The 20,139-nt window shown below is 48.1% G+C and overlaps 2 protein-coding genes across 6 annotated transcripts in view; one reads left to right on the forward strand and one right to left on the reverse strand.

The window, feature by feature from the left end:
- ATR (ATR serine/threonine kinase) overlaps positions 1-8,807 on the reverse strand; it is a 368,882-nt gene extending 360,075 nt beyond the window's left edge. Inside the window, exon 1 of the mRNA XM_029617054.1 lies at positions 8,599-8,807. The gene's annotated coding sequence lies outside the window, so the exon portion shown is untranslated. The remainder of the gene's footprint in view (positions 1-8,598) is intronic.
- Positions 1-20,139, forward strand: part of PLS1 (plastin 1) — a 164,627-nt gene that overhangs the window by 30,903 nt on the left and 113,585 nt on the right. The window lies entirely within an intron of this gene.

Raw genomic sequence — 20,139 nt, forward strand, 5'->3', positions numbered from 1 at the left:
CTCTATAGCTTTACTTTACCCCGTTCCTTCCAGGGTGTCATGGCTACAGGTTCAAATCCTCTCACCACACTCGGTGAGCTGGGCTTAAGCACACTTAGTCCCGGGCTATCCCGGTAGTTTTAAAGTCTCTATAGCTTTACTTTATCAAACCACATCCATCTCATACGAGAAGAAAGCAACTCTCGCCTTAATCCTCCTGCATGCTGCTCACAGTTGCTCCCTGCACAGCCTAAGCTTGGCTCTGCTGTATGGGCCTGGCTGTTAGGGAACCAGGTCCTACTGCCACCTCCCACCATAGTCTGCAGCTGGGGTTTGCGCGTCCCCCACTCACTATGTCTGCAACTACGTCCACCCTCTGGCAGTGTAAGCTTAAAACTCCTGACCTGCAATCTCCATATCCTCTTCTGGAGGAGGTTTTTGCTGCTCCTCTTCCTACCCTGCTAAGGAACATGTGGAGCTGCTTGTCCCTAAGAGGATTCCTCTCATCAGGGATTTGATATGACGAAAATATAAGAGCTCACAACTATTCCATGAGTAAGTGCCATTTCAGACCACTGAGGACACCCGTTTGGCAGTCCTCAGCCCCTGGGGAGAGAGAGGTTGTTAACTCTGTGTGCAGAGACGGCAAGTATACATTTTACCAGTATCTGGAAGGGGTTATCCTGCCCACTTGACCAAGCCTGGGACGGTGGATGTCTTCCTGGCCTTGGTTAACCAAGATCCACAGCACAGACAGAGGGAGTAAAGAAATAAGCAAAGAGAAATTCTGTGGCGCTGAGGACTGATGGGTTTTTGGGTTTTTTTTTTACATAGTTTACCTAATTACACATTGGTAAAGACTTATTTTGGGCACTAAACAGAAGCCTCCCGTGTATTCTTTGTGGCGCTCACGGCACCCCCAGGGAAGGTAAAGTACCCCCTCTCCCAGGGAAAAGAGAGCTACAAAACAAAATATCACCCTTAGCGCGCCGGACCTTGAAAAAGCAATCTCCCTTCTCCCCCACTACCCACAAAGCACCCAGGCCCTGGGGGTAAGAGACTGTGTGCCAGCTTTCCAGGAGTGATTCCAGCCCTAAAAGAAACGGTGGCTCCATCGGTGGTCAGCAGCCACCCGAAGATGGGGGTTACATATAAAAATGCATAACCCCGCTCTATGTGCAATTCTAGGCGGGGGTATAAAATGACGAACATCAAAAGGTTCACAAACAAAAGCACTTATGCATCCATGCACCAAACGCTGTTCACCATATTTAAATGAGTTAGGTTTCTAACGCTGGAATTATAAGCATGGAAAATTTATCTTTCGGACAGATCGGAGGGATTCAATATCCTCAGACGTAGCCAAAAATGTAAGAAACTGCCCACAGAGTTTCTCTCCGAAAAACCTGGGGGTCAGCCAACCTCCGTGGGTAGTTGCACGCCCACAGACTTTGCACCTGCCTTGTTGTTGGGTACAAAGTCAACACCATAAAGCGCACACACACAGGAATTTAAAAAAAAAATGACATCCCAGCACGTTGCTGGCCGGCTCCACTCTCCCCCCCCCCCCCCCCTTACAGCCTTGTTAACGTACCCTCCCCACATATAATTAAAATGATGCATTTATAATAAGGATTTGTGTGAAAACATTTTAAGTAGAGTCTTCTGAGACTAAAAATCTCTTACATGTATATTATATATACATGCACTGTTGTGATACCAGCCAGAAAACCCTGCTAAAATGTAAAAAAAAAAAAGAATTTGGAACCCTTATGGTATTAGACCTGTGGCATTTTGGGTGTGGGGCTGACCCTGAAGAAGCCATGAGTAAACTGAATTGTGATTACAATATGGTAAACTCCCATACCAAAATGGCACTAGCTGCCAGCACTCAAACAGTAACAACCATAATTGTGAAAAGGCAACGCTGCAAATATGACATCGGGCTGTAAAACACCAATATATCTCCTGTCAGGGAAACAGAAAAAGCCAGGCTGCTATCAGTCCCTACAAAGAAACTACATTTTAGCAGGTTATCTCACTTTAGTCACCCAGGCAGAACACAGACAGACCCTCACCAACAGAATAGAGACACCATAAAGCATAAGTAGAAACATGCAGAGAAAAACTGAATTGAAAACCACAATAAACCAGTCTCTGGATACAGTGCAACAAAGGAAAATCAGACACATGGCCATTCCTCAAAAAAACAGCAATAAAATCAAGAACTATAAATCACCAGTCATACTAGTAAAACCATAGTGATACAAAGAATAAATATTTCAAAACAGCTGACAAATAGAGCATCCAATAATTAAAAACTCATAAAACTTTTCCAAACACCAATAAAATATTTCAAAACAGCAGATACTTAATATAGTACTCAATAATTAAAACTATTAAGAATAAAAAAAAAAATTCTCAGCTTGCCATACCTGGGAAATTCTGATTTTCAGATGCCCTGAGACTGTCATGGATTAGCAAGGGGGAAGTAGGGAGCTATTGTGTGCACACATACACATGCTGTCTCTTGACTCTGTCACACATATTCATACGCTTTCTCACATGCTCAGTCACACACACATACACATGTGCTCACTCACATGCTCAGTCAGTCACACACACACTCTCCTCCACGCTCCCTGCTTACATTCTCAGTCGCACAGACTCACTCTCTCTCACATGCTCAGTCACACACACACACACACACGTGCTCACTCGCATGCTCAGTCAGTCACACACACACTCTCCTCACACGCTCCCTGCTTACATTCTCAGTCGCACAGACTCACTCTCTCTCACATGCTCAGTCACACACACACACGTGCTCACTCGCATGCTCAGTCAGTCACACACACACACTCTCCTCCACGCTCCCTGCTTACATTCTCAGTCGCACAGACTCACTCTCTCTCACATGTTCAGTCACACACACACACACACACACGTGCTCACTCGCATGCTCAGTCAGTCACACACACACACACACTCTCCTCCACGCTCCCTGCTTACATTCTCAGTCGCACAGACTCACTCTCTCTCACATGTTCAGTCACACACACACACACACGTGCTCACTCGCATGCTCAGTCAGATACATACACACACATACTCTCCTCACATGCTCCCTGCTTACATTCTCAGTCGCACAGACTCACTCTCTCTCACATGTTCAGTCACACACACACGTGTGCTCACTCGCATGCTCAGTCACACGCACGCGCACACACACACACACACTCACTCTCCTCACACGCTCCCTGCTTACATTCTCAGTCGCACAGACTCACCCTTTTTCACATGCTCGGTCACACATACACACACACACACACGTGCTCACTCGCATGCTCAGTCACACACACACACACGTGCTCACTCGCATGCTCAGTCACACACTCGTACATGTTTGTTCCCTGTCTTACATGTTTACATATTTTCTCACGTGTCATTCTCCCCCCCCCCCCCGGAGGCACGAGGAGCAGCAGATGCCTCTTCTTTCAGCCCATCAGATTTTCTTCTAGACTCAGGCCCCAATGTTCCTTGGGGGGGGGCGGGCCCAGTGGCCCGGCTGATAGTGCTTCTTCCTGCTAACCAGCCACACTTCTCCTCCTGCTCCTGAATACTGGAGGAGGCCAATTCTTTTTGTGAGCCCAACCACCCACACTGCTCCTCCTATTTCTGAATGGAGATTGGGGGGGGGGGGGACGGGGGACGACAGTGATGCTTCTCGTGGCACCCTGGGCCTCGCAGTGCTCCTCCTGGCTCCGAGGGGGAGCCTATTCTTCTTTTTTTTTTGCGGTGCTGCACTGCTTTTCCTGCTCCCGACTGGAGGGAGGAAAAGCGGGATGATTCCTGCGGCCTCCTGAGGGCAGGCGTAGTGCCTGTGCAGCCCACCTATGAGCTGGTCACCAGTGTTGTCCTGATTTGCCCCTCCCCGAGGGGAGGGCGGACACTGGGAGCAGGCGCAGGAGCTGTTCCTACCCTGGGAGGCAGAGCCCTGGTCTTGAGGACTAAGAGCTCTGGCGGAAGGAGAGGAGGCTTTTCAGAATCCCCTGTGAGACCCCCCACGACGGTGCCCCCTGGCAGAGGTGGTTCATTCAACGGCGAGAGCCCTGAACCTCAGGAAAACCATCTTAGTGAAATGGTTGAGTACCCGAAGGAGTCATTAACTTGATGGGGAAAACCTTAAGGGAAGCCGAAAGAGCAGTGGGCAAAACTCAAAGGAGATATTGTAAGGACAACTGGCCTCTCTGTTTGTTTGGAAAGTGAATAAAGGTAAGAGAAAAAAAAGAAAATGCCACTCTAGTTTTCTAGAGAAGTGGCTGAAAAGACGATAGGAAAAAAGGTTAGCATGAATAAAGTACAAGGAGAAGAGGCAACCATATCTGGAAAATCTACAAGCAGCTGGAAAAGGAGATCAGAAGAGCGCAGGCGCGCAAGGAATAACTGATACCGTGTGGCAGGGTGGGTTCCTTTGTAATATATTGGTGACAGATTGAAGTGCCAAAGTGGGATTGTAGGACTCCGAGATGAAGGGGGGGGGAACATGAAAATTATTCATCCGGCCCCATGTATTTCCTTGGGGCTTTTTGACGTGTCCCGCCTTCTCAGCACACATGGTCTAAAATGTCCCACAGAAACGGCTGGAGCCACACTTGTGATGTCATCAAATAGCACCAACACTGCTCTGTTCGGGGAACATGGAGAAGCTGGCGAGGGAAAAACCCAAATTACTTAACAGACATTTCCGATCAGCGATTACTGAGGAAGAGCTTGGAGCAGGAGGCCAGAAACCTGCCACAAGGTAGGCCTTTGACCAGTTTTCAGAAGCCCAGGTCGGCAGCACTAAACATAGATAAAGCAGCAGGGAGGGTCCTGCTGTCTGACCTTTTCCACACTTCTCATGAGTCAGGAGCAGTTCCAAAGAACCGGAGATGGGCAAATGTGGTTTCTCTTCACAAAAGTGGAAGTAAGGCAGAGTCTGAGAACCTCAGGCCAGTTAAGCCTGAGCTCGCCGCTGAGGTAAATAATGCAATCTCTCCTAAAACAAAGGATAGTGCTGTTTCTGGAATCCAAAGGCCCATAGGATCCAAGGCAGTTTGGGGCGGATTTTCAGAGCCCTGCTCGCGTAAATCCGCCCAAAACCGGGCGGATTTACGCGAGCAGGGCCCTGCGCGCCGGGAAGCCTATTTTACATAGGCCTCCCGGCGCGCGCAGAGCCCCGGGACTCGCGTAAGTCCCGGGGTCCTCGGAGGGGGGGCGTGTCGGGGGGCGGGCCCGGTCGTCGCGGCGTTTCGGGGGCGTGTCGGCAGCGTTTTGGGGGTGGGTACGGGGGCGTGGCTACGGCCCGGGGGCGTGGCCGCGCCCTCCGTACCCGCCCCCAGGTCGCGGCCCGGCGCGCAGGAGTCCCGCTCGCGCGCGGGGATTTACGCCTCCCTCCGGGAGGCGTAAATCCCCCGACAAAGGTAGGATGGGGGTTTAGACAGGGCCGGGCGGGTGGGTTAGGTAGGGGAAGGGAGGGGAAGGTGAGGGGAGGGCAAAGGAAAGTTCCCTTCTAGGCCGCTCCGATTTCGGAGCGGCCTAGGAGGGAACGGGGGTAGGCAGCGCGGCTCGGCGCGCGCAGGCTATACGAAATCGATAGCCTTGCGCGCGCCGATCCAGGATTTTAGCCGATACGCGCGACTACGCGCGTATCTACTAAAATCCAGCGTACTTTTGTTTGCGCCTGGAGCGCAAACAAAAGTAGGCTGTTCGCGCTCGTCTGAAAATCTACCCCTTTGGTTTTACCAGAAGCAGATATTCTCAAACAAACTTAATACATTTCTTTAACTGGGTGACCAGAGATCAGGAGAGAGTGCTAGATGTAGTACTGGATTTCAGCAAGGCCTTTGACATGGTTCTGCATAGGTGACTTATAAATAAACTCAACCACCTAGGTATGTGCCCTAAAATGACTGATTGGTTTAGGACATGAATGTGCATGCTATGGAGGCAATGCATGCAAATTTTCTCTCATGCATATTCATTGTGGATATCCTGAATTCCTGACTGGCTGGGGGGGGGTCCCCAGGACAGGGTTGGGAACCACTGGTTTAGAAGTTGGTTGAGTGGGAGGTGACAGAGGGTAATGGTAAAATGGAATTCATTCCAAGTAAAGGGAGGGTTAACCAATGATGTGCCACAGGGATCGGTCCTTTTGTCTGATTCTGATCAGCATTTTTGTAAGCGATATTGCAGAAGGATTGTTGGGAAAGGTTCACCCTTCCAGGGTAAAACACCCTGGAAGGTTTGGAAAACATGAGGAGGGATCTAGTGAAGCTCGAGAAATAGTCTAACAGCTAGGATTTCATGCTGAAAAAATGCAGGATCCTGTATTTGGGTTGCAAACCCCCCACAAGATCAGTACAGTGAAAGGGGTGAAATTCTTCGGTGCACAAACAGGAGTGGGATCTGGGGGTGATCATAATCTGATAGATCGTCTTAAAATAGCCCAAGCAGCTAGATAAGGCAACAGCAAATGCCGGAAGGATGTTTGAGTGCACAGGGAAAGATACGGCAAGCAGGAAAATTGCTTTCACCATGTCCTCTGGCAACAGATTCCACAACCCGAGTGAAAAAAGACTTTCTACAATTTGAAATCCGTTCGTTTTATGGCGTGTTCCCTGTTTTAGCATTTATTTACCTATTGCATCCCATTCATGATTTTATGAGCGTTTTATTGTGTCTCCCGCTCAGCCATTTCTTTTGCAGGCCAAGGAGCCCTAACCTGTGCAACCTCTCTTTACAGGGGCACTGTTCAATCTGCTTTATCATTTTTTTTGTTGCATGCTTTTGCCCCTTGTTTGAGCTGGGAGTGACCAGACCTGTATGCAATACTCAAGGCCGTGATGCAGAGGCAATGCATATTTTATGTTTTACAAGCCGTTAAGCCCGTCACAACGGGCTACATTACATTTTTGTTTTCGGTCCATTTTCGAAAACAGCACCCTCCTACACTTTTTCTCCCTCATTCCCCCTTCCCCCTCAGTCACTCACCCCCTTCCCACCCCTCAGTCTTACTCACTCTCTGTCTCCCACTGCCTCCTTCCCCTCACTCTCACCTCCCTCCCCTTCCCTCAGTCACTCCCACCTCTCTCCCCTTCCCTCAGTCACTCCCCACCCTGTCTCAATCCCATCTCCCTCAGCCCTCCTCCACTCCCTTTTTCTCTGCTCCACAACTTCTAACCCTTCCACTTACTCACATCCCTGTCTCTCACCTCTCCCTCATTCTCACTCTTCCCCACCCCCTACCTCCCTCCCACTCAGTCCCTCCCTCCCTCTCACTCAGTCTCTCCCCCTACCTCCCTCCCACTCAGTCCCTCCCTCCCTCTCACTCAGTCCCTCCCTCCCTCAGTTCGTCCCTCCCTCCCTCTCTCTCCTCCCTCCCTCGCTACTGGCCGCCGCTCCTCGTCGTCATTCGCCGCCACCGCCGCTGCCACCGGACGCCGCCGCCCCCCGACACCGCCGCCGCCATGTTTTTGTTTTTTTTTGACGCTGGCTAAGACCGACGTCCTTGCCCGCACATGCGCAGTAGAGCTGTGCTCTACTGCGCATTTGCGGGCCGTCGGTCATGGCCCATTTATAAGGTAGATTCCCCATTCCTGGTTTTTTTGGATCATTCCTAACATTCCCTTTGCTTGGTTGACTGCTGCTGCTGCACGCTGAGCAGAGGATTTCCATGCTCTCTCCACAAGAACCGGCAGGTCCTTTCCTGGCTGGTGACTCCTAACGCAGAACCTAGCATTGGGTACCTGCAGTGGGGATTTTCCCTGTGGGCATCACTTTGCACTTGCCCACATTTGCCACTCAGATGCCCATTCTCCTAGTCTCACAAGGTATTTCTGCTTCCTGTTTTAACAACTTTGAATAATCTCATGTGGGTTGTGTGCGTGACCGGGTTGCGTGACTTCACATAGAGACTTTAGAAGAAAATTCAAGGACGTATCTCCAGCTTTCCTCTGTTTTCTTGTTATATTGAAGGCTAAGTGATAAGACAGATACATATATATGAATGCAAAGCCACGCACTGGATTGTCTGCCTGTACAAAATCCTAACAAAATGAGTTGCTGACAAAGAATTATATTTTGTAACATAGTACCACACTGACTTTAGCCAAAATCACAGACATTCATCTGTTCAGATGGGGTCCTTTACCTGACCTTGTGATTCTAAACACATCACTTTATCCAAATTTTTATTCCAGGCTACCCAAATAGAATTGGGTAATAATGATGATTAAAACATTTTTTGTGTACAACTTTGGAGGGTCAATCCTAAAGGGTACTGCTTGTATGTGGGGTTTTTTTTGCCTACAGTATTGTACATTCACTCTGGCCCAAACTAAGAACACTAGAGCTTTTTTAACATTGTGATGTACTCTCTAAACAAAGAGTGATATTATCATTTTTCCCATTGTGTTTTAAGATATAAGGATCTAAAAAGTTTGACTATAATCCTGCATATACAACAGCAATATGGCTTTTGTGACAAGACTTTTATTTCACCCAAATTCTACTAATAATTCAAAATGTCAAACTTGTTGATGCTTCATTTTCTCTGCATCATAATTCCGGTCTTACCGTCATCCAGGATTGGTAAGGAAACAATGTGTGGAGAAATCGTTTTATGTGCCTCTGTTGACCTCGATCAATGTTCCGATTCCTTGGCATCAATTACAGAAAAGATCTGCTAGTAGAGGAACATTATAGGCTTTTGATTTTCATACTGTACTGTAGGTAATCAGCCAGCCTGCAATCCGCTTCTCTGTTTTCTTGCTTCTTTGCCCTTCCTCATGTGCCAACCGAGTGGAGCCCTGCGTGAACACAGGGTTAATTACTATGTGTGTTCACGTGGTGTTGTAAACCACTCTGAGCTATTGCTGGCAGAGTGGGATAAAATGGATGTACATAAATTGGGCAACAGTCTCAGAATTGCTGACAATTAAACATTACCTTTTATTCCCAACAAACAAATGACGTTAGTGGAGGAACACATTAAACTGAAGATCTCACACCACGGTAAGTAGCAGACAAGATGGAGGCTATAGAGAGGAAAGTCAAAGAAAGGATAAAAATCTTGGAAGGCTGTGAGGAAAAATATTCACAGTCTAGCTCAGGGCTGGCCACCTGGTGTCTCACAAGCCGCACGGAGCACATAATGTGGCTCACAAGTGAAGCCCTTTCCTCTACTGCCAACTGTGTTGTCTGCCTGTTTATTTATTTATAAATTTTAGTATACCGTCATTCAGTTATTCTATCATGAGTGGTTTACAATCAGTTAAAAAGGATAAATCATATAAACAAATCAGAAAATACAATATAGGTAAAATTAATAAAATAAGTGCAAGATAAACAGATCTAACATAGCTTTAAATGAGATAAAATTAGGTATTAAAATTGGTAGTAAATTAAAATTCCAATAAAAGAATTAAGCCTCAGGTTACCATAAATATATGCTTTCAGCTGTAGTAAGCAACATTAACTATTGCTATCATAAGTTTTTTAAAATAGCCATGTCTTTAACTCTCTTTTGTTATTTATTTAGAATTTTTATATACTGACATTCTTGATACAAATATCAAATCAGATCGGTTTCCATTATAACAAAACAGTCGCGGTTAAGGCATTACATTAAACACGGTGTCAGAACAATAGAACGTAAATATTACGTTATGTAAATATTACATAGTCGTAAATGAAAGAAAAGGTCTTAGTATCAGTCTGTTGTCTTAGGCCGTCTGGCAAACTATTCCATAATATTGGGCCTGCCACCGAGATGGCTCTTGATCTTACTTCACTAAGATGTGCTGTGCGAATAGATGGTACAACTAATAAACCTTTGTTTTATTTCTTTGTGATCCTCCCCCTTCTCAACAGCCAGCTCATGTGTGAAATTTGTACGTTTACAACTTTCACCCGTGAATTGGCTACTGAGAATGGGTGATTTTGCTGTAGGCAGGAGCTGCTTGCCTTCACATCCACTTACCCTCCCCAAGCAGTCCACAGAGCCTGGAGCTAGACCTGGAGGCCTGCTCATAAGCTTGACAGGCTGCCGTGGACTCTTTGCCACAGTGGCTGAAGACAATGAAGCTCATCCCATGGCAGGTGAAGACAAGGCCCAGTGAGTCAGACATGGAGCCCATCTCATGATGGCAGAAGAGGCCCAGAATGGAGGTGAAGGCCCTGAAAGCCTGTGTGTGTGTGTATGTATTTGTGTGAGAGTGAGTGTGTGTGTATGTATTTGTGTGAGAGTGTGTGTGTGTGTGTGTGTGTGAGAGAGATCCTGCATGTGTATGAGAGAGCCAGAGAGCCTGTGTGTGTCTATAAGAGAGAGCGAGCTTGTATATGTGTATATGTCTTTGTGCCTGAGAGAGTATTTGTCTGTGTTTGGATCTGAGATAGTGTGTGCATGTGTGTCTTTTTGTCAGAGAGAGAGAGAGAAGAACTGGTAGGACATGTTAATATAGAGAAAGAGTTGGCCTTTTCTTTTGGGGGGGGGAATCCCTTTACCACCTTGCCCCCCCCCCCCACACACACACCTCCTGCTTATGAAAGGCATGGCAGCTCTCTGCCTCTGTGAATTCTAGTTTTGTGGCTCTCAACGAGTGAAAGGTTGGCCCCTTCTGGTCTAGCTAATAAAATGTAAGACATGCTAGCTCTGATAATTGAGGCAGATCTAGATATTGTTTCTTTCACAGAGACCTGGTTCAATGAGTCCCACATACATCAGACTGCAGTGAAAGGGGATATGTTACTGGTGAGAGATTTTTATCCACTGGATATTGATTGGAGCATCCTCTTCTGCAAAATGAGTATGAAAAATAGAGAAATCCCAGATTCGTTTCAAAGGGTTCTCCTGAGACAAACGGTAACGCAACCCACAAAGGAGGGGACAATATTGGCCACGATACTTACAAATGAGGAAAATGTTTCTGTTGTCCAGGTAGGGTAGGTGGTTACCTGAGCTCCAGTGATTATCTGGTCGTATGATTTAATAAAAGAGCAAAGGCAGAGAAGGGTCCCACAAAGGTCAGGGTCCTGGACTTCCAAAGTGTCGACTTTGTTAAAATTACGGAGTATTTTAAGAAGGTGCGAGCAAGATGAGAAAATCTTTGATCCAAAGGGGAACTCCCATAAGAAGTAGACATCTTTGTTTGGAAAGTAAATGAGGAAAAAGAGACCAGTATGGTTTTCAAAGGAAGCAGCTGAAAAAGGGCAAAAAGATTAGACTTCAGAAGGTATCAGGGCAGGGCAGGATTCTGACAAGGTTGGCTGAAGTGACCAGGCCCCCGAGCATAAAAAGTGAATTTATTATTTTCATAGAAAGAATGTTTAATTCATATACACTAAAGCTTTATATTTGCATACTAGCATAAGTTTCCATCAAACATGGCAGGCTAAAAAGGCATTTAAACAATGTATACATACATTTCTATTTATTTATTGCTTACAGGGAACCTAAGTGATTTACAATGGAAACATTCATAGTATAATAAAAAAACACAATACAAAAAAATACATAATCCTCTAAACAAATCTGAGAGCGTGCGCCTGCTTAAACAGATCAATCAAAGGCTTGCTTAAATAAATATGTTTAACATAGATTTGAAAGTCTTCGAGCACTCCAGCAAACGCAATGCCTCCGGTAGGGAGTTCCAAATATTAGGGGCCGCCACTGAAAAGGCAAACAATCTAGTTTCAGACAGCTGACGGGACGTCTGGAAGGCCTCTCTGAGAATATTTAAATGATCGTGTTAGGTTATAAAACTCTCAGGAGTGCATTTGCCCAGGACAGTGAGTTCAATCTCAAGAGTTTATGAACTGTCATAGTAATTTTAAATATAGTGTGAAAGTGAACAGTCAACCAGTGTAATTCCATCAGGACTGGAGTAATATGTTCTTGCCTATTTTTGACTGATATTAGGCGAGCAGCAACATTTATTAGAATCTGTATTGCCTTCAACTTGTTTTAAGGTACACTAACATAGAGTACATTGCAATAGTCAAGGAGAGGTAACACAGAGGCCTGGACAACAGTCTTAAAATCACATGATTCAAGCAGAAGTTTAAAACCACAAAGAACATGTAGTTTAAAAAATCCTGCTTTGGTGATCAGTCTTATTGGGTAGCAAGAGGACTGACATAAATCGATCCATATCCCAAGGCTCTTAACCTAGGGAAGAATAAGGAATGCAACACCTCAGTGGTTAATGTTGTAGGAAGGGGATTATCGACAAGACAATGAATAGTGAATTCTGATTTGGAAATATGCAAAGCCAATTTGTTATGATGTAACCATTATTTAATGGTCGATATTCAGATTTGTATATGTTCAACTGTATCTGACTAGCAGAGCTTGCCTTAAATACTCTGGGTTGCTGATGTCATCAGAGCAGGCCACGGGAGCTTTTCCCACCTCGGCCCCTTTAAGTCTCAGGATGCCAAAGATGGCGTGGGCTGCATGGCGGCAGGCACCACCGAAGGAGAAGAGGTGCGGGCCAACGGAGGGGAACCCCCCCGCCACACTGGAGGGACCGGGACGTCTGGCGGTGGCATGGCCGTGCAGGGGGCTGCCGACTGCGGCAAGAGCAGGAGGGACTGAACTCAGGGCCCGGCATTGGAAGGTAGGAGGGCCTGGTCTGACTGGGCCAACTTCCTTCTTTGGGCGGAGTTCGAGCTAAATTCCCATGTGTCCACCTCCACTGGTTCTTCACCCTTTCAGCTGGTCTATGGACACCAACCTTTGCCACCGCTTCCACTTTCGCTATCCGTTCCATCTCCAGCAGCGCAGGCAACTGCCCAGGAACTACATCAACTGTGGCAAAATACCCAACAGCTGCTCAAACAGGCCGCCCAGAGATCAAAAAAGGCTTTTGACGCCCATCATCGTACAGCACCTCAGTTCCAACCTGAAGATAAGATGTGGCTCAGCACCAAATTTATTCACCTCAAGCTGCCCTCAGCCAGTTTCGCTCCTAGATATATTGTACCCTTTCCGGTGCTACGTCATCTGAGTCCTGTTACCTATCATCTACAATTGCCACCATCACTTAAGATTCACAATACCTTTCACGTTTCTCTGCTCAAGCCTCTGATTCTCTCTGGATTCTCCAAGAAGCTACCAGATCTGGGCCGCTGTCTTCTGAGACAGGTATTGGACATCCAGAAACATGGAAAGAAATGGGAATACCTCCTATCATGGGAGGGCTTTGGGCCTGAGGAGAACAGCTGGGAACCCACGGTCAATATCCTGGACAAGGATCTTCTTCGGCAGTTTCATGCCAACCCAAACCCCTGGGGAGGGGCCTTAAGAGGGGGGGTACTGTTATGCCTGTCAGTCGCAGACAGCTGTGACCGCGTGTACATACTTCTTGCATCACTCTCCTGTCCGCCTCCGGTCTGCTCGCGGCGCGGGCCAGTCTACACTGCCGCGTTCCCCGGAACTTCTCATGGTGGCATGGATGCCGCTACCACCCTCTATGACTTTGAGCCTTCCTAGGCGCGCGCACGTCACCGGCCCCGTCTTTGAAGCCTTTTCGGCGGGAACCTCGGGGGCATCCCTGTTTGACATCATTGGACTGCTATATTTAAGTTCCACCTTTGCCCCCAGCTAGCCGACTTGGCAACAAGTTCCGTATGTGTCTACAACTCCTGCCTTCGTGTTCCTGAGATTACACTGCCTAGCCTTGCTCCTGGACCCTGTCTGACACAGCTCCTCGAGGGTCAGTTGTGCTCCTACGGGGACTCGCTCCCCTGGCCTACCCCGCTCCTCGGGCTGGCTCTGCGCCTCCTGAGTTCTATTCTGCAAGGCTTTTTGTTATGCGTGCCGTCCGCGGCAGTTCCGCAGCACAGTCCCCTCACCTTTCTACTGTAACTCCAACCACTGGTTCCTCCTTACTGGTGGCGGTGGGCCGTCAGCTTCGTCCTTGGGCCTCCCCCAGTGCCTCCAGCTCTGCCACAGTCCCTGGTGTTCCCAGTCCTGCTTCCACTTCTCATCGGGCCTCTCTGCCTGGTCCATGGCGAGACGCTGCTACTCGCGCTGCGCCCCTCCCTAGGCACGCGTGCTCACATCATAGACTCTTAAGTAGGGACCGCAGCGGGAACCTGGCCGTGGCCCTGGATGATGACATCAACCTAATCTCAGTATTTAAGCTCAGGCTCTGTTCCCTAGCGTTGCCTTTGCAACAGGTCCCCTCGCTGGTCGAGTACTCATTGCTCCTAGAGATTCGTCTCACTCCTGCATTCCTGTTCCTCGTTGTTCCTGGTTCCTGTCTCTTCATTCCTACCCTGCTTATACTTCGGATTGATTACACAGACTTTGACCTCTACCTTGCCTTACATTACTACTGCCTATCTCCAGACCCCGACCTCTACTTCACCTGACTACGCTACTGCCTATCTCCAGACCCAGACCTTTGCTTCGTCCAACTACGTATTGCCTATCTCCAGACCCAGACCTCTGCTTTGTCTGACTACGCTATTGGCTATCTCCGTGACCAGACTTCAGCTTGGCTTGACTACGATATTGACTATTTCTGCGATCAGACCTCAGCCTTGCTTGCCACTGCTTTCAGATCGCCGCCAGCCCTGACCCAAGCCTGCTATTGGATGCCTCTTCTGCTTACTCCCTGGACATGGTTTCTTCAGGCTTTGGCCTACTTTTGCTAGAGTGCCCCCGTCTGCCTTTGTTCCATTGGCGCCCAAGTTTCCAGGACATTACCTATTTATTTATTTATTTATTTTATAACTTTTATATACCGGCATTCGTAAAAAACATCATGTCGGTTTACATGTAACTGAGAAAGGAAATTACAATGATAGGTGGAAGAAAGATAAATAGTTAAAAGGTAGGTTAACTTTACTGTGGTGCCAACATGCATCACAGTTAAAACGCGATTATATATGATAAACCATATTAGAGAAGAATTATATGATAAACCATATTAGAATTATATGATAAACCATATTAGAGAAGAATTAGATAATATTATACAAAGTTAGACAAAATTAATTAATTACAGGGGGAGGTGGTGCGGGGGGCGGGGGGTGGAAGGTGAGGCGTGGGGGGAGGGGGAGGAGGAGGGGCTGGGGAGGCGGAGGGTGACAGGGGAAGCAGGGGCAATAAAAGGGAGGGGGGAAGAGGGTAGGGTGGTGGAGGGAGGGAGGGGTGCTGTACACGAGATATGGCGAGCATTATGAGTAATTGTACAAGAGGCGGGGGGAAGGGTGTAATAAGTGGGGGGGAGGGGGGTGAAACTGTACAAGTGAGCTGTGGGTAATGGTGAGGATGGTGAGTTGGTAACAGAAAGAGGAAGCTGCTTAGAGGAAGGAAGGTGGTGGAGGTGGGTGGGGGGAGGTGAGGGGGGGGGCAGGAGGCAGGGGAAACAGTGAGGGTGTGGGGAAATAAAAGTGTTGCGAAGGAGTTACAGAGCTAGGATTGTGACGTGTTGGGATAGGCCTGTTTAAATAACCAGGTCTTGATTCCTTTTTTGAATTGATTAAGTGATGGTTCTAGTCGGAGCTCGGCAGGGAGGGAGTTCCAGAGGGTGGGGCCGGCGATGGAGAAGGCTCTCTCTCTGGTGGTGGTGAGGTGAGCGATTTTGAGTGAGGGGGTGTAGAGGGTGCCAGCAAGGGCGTTTCTGGTGGGGCGGTTGGCCTGGCGGAAGTGTGGCATATCTTCGATCCATGGGGAATTATTTTTGTATAGTGTGTTATGTATGATAGTGAGTGTTTTGTATTGAGAGCGATAGGTGATTGGGAGCCAGTGGAGGTCTTGAAGTATGGGGGTGATGTGATCAGTCTTTCTTGAGTTTGTGAGGACGCGGGCCATGGCGTTTTGTAAGATTTGGAGGGGTTTGATTGTGGAGGAGGGAAGGCCTATTAGCAGTGAGTTGCAATAATCAAGTCTTGATAGCATGGTGGTTTGCATAACAGTGCGGAAGTCGTGTACGTGGAGGAGAGGTTTTAGTTTTTTGAGGGTTTGTAGTTTATAGAAGCCCTTTTTTAGGAGCGAGTTGATGTGAGATTTGAAGCTTAATTGAGTATCTAGGGAAACTCCTAGGTCTCTGACAGTGGGTGGATGCGTGAGATTTTGTGAAGTGTTTTGATGCGTTTGTTGGATGGAAAGGCTGGGTTGATTAGTAATAATAAGAATTTCAGTTTTTGAGGTATTGAGTGCAAGGTGTAGGTTGGAAAGGAGGGAATTGATAGATGCAAGGCATGTTTCCCAGAAGTGCAGGGTTTCGTTGAGGGATTTTTGGATGGGGATAAGTATTTGTACGTCGTCAGCGTACAAGAAGAATTTTAGTTCCAGTTTAGATAGGAGGTGGCAAAGAGGGAGTAGATATATGTTAAAGAGGGTGGAGGAAAGGGAGGAGCCCTGGGGAACGCCTTGTGCAAGAGGAATGTGTGTAGATTCGGATTTATATTTTCTGTGGTCAAGGTAAGAGGAGAACCACGATAGGGCTGTGTTTGCGATGCCTATCTCTGCTAAGCGTGATATTAAGATTTTGTGGTTCACCGTATCGAACGTTGCTGAGATATCTAGGAGGGCTAGAATGTATGATTGGCCGTGGTCCATACCTTTTAGGATGGTATCTGTTAATGCAAGAAGGAGCTTTTCCGTACTTCGGTTTTTACGAAAGCCGTACTGGGCGGGGTGGAGGATATTGTTGTCTTCTAGGAAGTCGGTAAGTTGTGTGTTGACCACTTTCTCCAGGATTTTAGAAATAAAAGGCAGGTTGGAGATGGGCCTATAGTTTGCAGGGTCATTTTGGTCAAGGGTGGGCTTTTTCAGTAGGGGCTTTACAATGGCGAGTTTGAGCGGGTCAGGAACCGTCCCGAAGGCGAGGGAGCAGTTTATGATATCCGCTAAGGGTCTTGCTATGACGGAAGGAATATTGAGGAGGAGTTTAGATGGGATGTTGTCGGCGATGTGGGTGGCTGGCCGCATCTTTCTTAAGATGGATTCGACTTCCATCGTGGTGGTGAGATCAAGGGATGTGAGGTTAATGTTGTTGGTGGTGGGTGGAAGATCGATGGGAGTGGGGTTAGGGGGGAGGCGAGTGAGAATATTGCTGATTTTATTTTTAAAGTAATCTGCGAGTTTATTGCATTTCTCTATGCTATTATCTTCCTGGGGGGATGGGGTAGTGGATTTTGTGAGTTCTGCTACATAGGAGAATAGGGCGGTGGGATTGAATTTGTAGTTGTGAATTTTTGCTGCATAGAAGTCACGTTTGGCGTGGAGTGTTGCTTGTCGGTATAGGTGTAGGGTGTGTTTGTAGACTGTTTTGAGTGTAGGGGTGGGTTGCTTACGCCAGGAGCGTTCTTTGGCTCTAAGGTCTTGTTTTAATTTTTTAAGTTCACTGGTGTACCATGGTTTTCTTTCTGTTTGGTTGGGGTTTATTATTTTGTGGATGATGGGGCAGGTGTCGTTGGCTATGTCAGCGGTGAGCTTATCCCATGAGAGGAGGGCATTATCTGGGTTGGTAAGGTCGAGGTTTTCACTTACTTTAATGAAGGCTTGGGAGAGTTCTTCCGAGGAACATGGTTTGTGGTAGGAGATTGTCTTTTTATGTGATTTTGTGTTGGAGGCATTGTTGTTGATGATGAGTTGGGCATTGATGAGGTAATGGTCGGACCAGGGGATGGGTGTGGGGATTGGTGCATGGGGTGTAGAGATGCAGGTATTAACAAAAAGGAGGTCGAGTGTGTGCCCAGCTTTGTGCGTGGGTTTGGAGATGAGCTGTTTGAAGCCCAGGGCTTTGAGAGAGACAAGTAGGGTTTCGCAGGATGTGGTGAGGGGGTGGGTGTCTACGTGGAGGTTGAAATCTCCAAGTATCACTGCTGGGGTGTCTGGCTTTATAAAGTTGGTGATGTATTCGATGAGGGGGGAGGGGTCCTGTTCCAGCATACCGGGGGGGGGGGCGTAGAGGAGGCAGACCTGCAGGGCGTTGGGGGTAAAGAGCCCAATCTCGAGTCTCGGGGGGGAGGGGGAGCTGGTTTGTAGTTTGAGGTTCAGGTGTTTCTTGGCGGCTAGGAGAATACCACCTCCTCTTTTGTTCTTGGGCCTAGGGATGGAGAAGATGTCGTACGTCTGTGTTGGGAGTTGGTTAATGAAGACCTGGTCTGAATTCTTTAGCCATGATTCAGTAATGGCACAAATATCAGGGCTTGAGTCAGTGAGTAGGTCTTGTAGGATTGGCGCTTTCTTTATGATTGATTGGGCGTTGCAGAGGGTGATGGCTAAGGTGGCCAGACCTAGTAGTTGGGTGAGGGGTGTGATCATGATGGGCACTAGAGATTTATGTTGTGTGAGGGTGTGAGTGTGTGTTGGGCGGAGAATACGTCGCATGGGGTAGTGTATGATGGGTATAGCGGGGAGACACATTTCAGGAGGAGGAAGTGGGTGGTTGGCAGGGTAGTAGGCTGCTGGTGCGAAGAGTCGCAGTTAGGATTCCTTTCAGGAGGAGGGGTGGGGAGGTGGACTGGGTAATGTTATGGCAAGTTGCAGTTGAGTCTTTCTGAAAGAATTACAATATAGAGAGAGATAAAATAGGATAGGGTGCAGAGTACATTTCCATATATTTAGGTTAGGTAGTAGGGAGGGTTGGATGACTTGTGAGGGTTTGCATCAATTACAGTGAAGTAGTTATGTTACTTGCTGTTGGATGGATAATAGACGTATCCAGCTGTTATCAGAGTCATGTGAAACGCTGGTGAGACCTGCAGTAGAGATGGCGAAATCGGCAGTTGATGTTCTTCCGTGTGTAGCAATGGCGAGGAGGTCCTGTGCGTGGACCGGCAGAAATTGGGGTACGCACAAAGGTCGCACGAAGGGGCGCACAAAGGGGCAGGCCCCTTTGTCGTGCTCCTTCGCGCGGTGCGCGGCGCCGGGTCTGCAGTCGATTTAAAGGGCCCCTGTGCCCTTTGCGATTGGCTTGCGGTGCGTTAGGAGGCGGGCCTTTCGTCCGATTCGTGTCGGCAGGTCGGCAGGCCTTCTCTCGACCTAGTCTGGAGTAAGACTGTACCATCTCTCCCCTGCTGTCTCTGGGCTGAACCAACTCTTTACAGAGGCTCTCCTAAGTCCTGCTGGCCCCGGCACCCAAAGGCTCAACCCACGGGGAACGAGGGCCGGTATAGGTGAAGCTCCAGCAGCCTCTGCCTATTAGTCCTCTCCACCTGCCGACGGTGGGGACCCGTAGGTCCTTACCTATGGGTCACAACAACCCCATCTCGGCCCAAGGGTCCACCTCCGACGCAGTACTTTCTACTGCTCGGAATTCTCCCTGGAACACCACAGCAACCAATGAGTTCCACGACAGGGCTTCCCCATTCCTCGGGGTGGCTCTGTGTTCTACATAAGACTGTCTGTGCCTCTTCGCTCCTTGGGGGGCAGTGCCTTAAAGTATCAAGAGACTCCCAGAGCTTCCCCCACTCCTCAGGGTTGTGCTCTCAGGCCCGCTCCTCGGGGTTGTGTCTAGACTGCCGGCATTTCCTGCTCTCTGGGACTCTGCCTACATCTACTGCAGAGATCTGGCTCGGGCTTTCTTGCCCCACGGGTTGGCCTGCGTGTTTGCATCAACGCTCTCTACGCTGCACAAGCTCCGCCCCTCAGGGCTGCCTTCCCAGGGAACCTCCTGCAAGGCTAGTCTTGCGCCTTCTGCTCCGTGGTCTACCTGATGCCTCCTCCCTTCAGGGTCTCAGCCCAGGTACTGCCTCCAGTCTGCCATCCTACTGGGGTAACCTCCTGATCCCTGGGGACCTCTCCATCACTGTGCCCAGAGCTCCCTGCTGTGCCTATACCTCACCTTCCGACGGTGCAGACCTGTAGGGCTCCTTCCCACAGGTAGCAACAACTCGCATCTCGGGCCAAGGGTCCACACACCCATGAATCATAACACCAAACTTGAACAACTGTATTAAGATTTCATTTCCTAGAAGCTGAAGCCATGTTTACAATACTAGAGGAGAAGCAAGATGGAAACCCACTTCTTACTCAAAGTTACAAGCCTCTCTCATTAATGTGGGCCAACATTTTAGTAAAATATATACTAAGATGTTGGCCCAAAGATTAAGCAAAGTGATGGTAAAATTAATCCATATGGATCAGTCAAGTTT

This window comes from Rhinatrema bivittatum, chromosome 9 (genome assembly GCF_901001135.1).
Source record: "Rhinatrema bivittatum chromosome 9, aRhiBiv1.1, whole genome shotgun sequence".
Classification (NCBI taxonomy): domain Eukaryota; kingdom Metazoa; phylum Chordata; class Amphibia; order Gymnophiona; family Rhinatrematidae; genus Rhinatrema; species Rhinatrema bivittatum.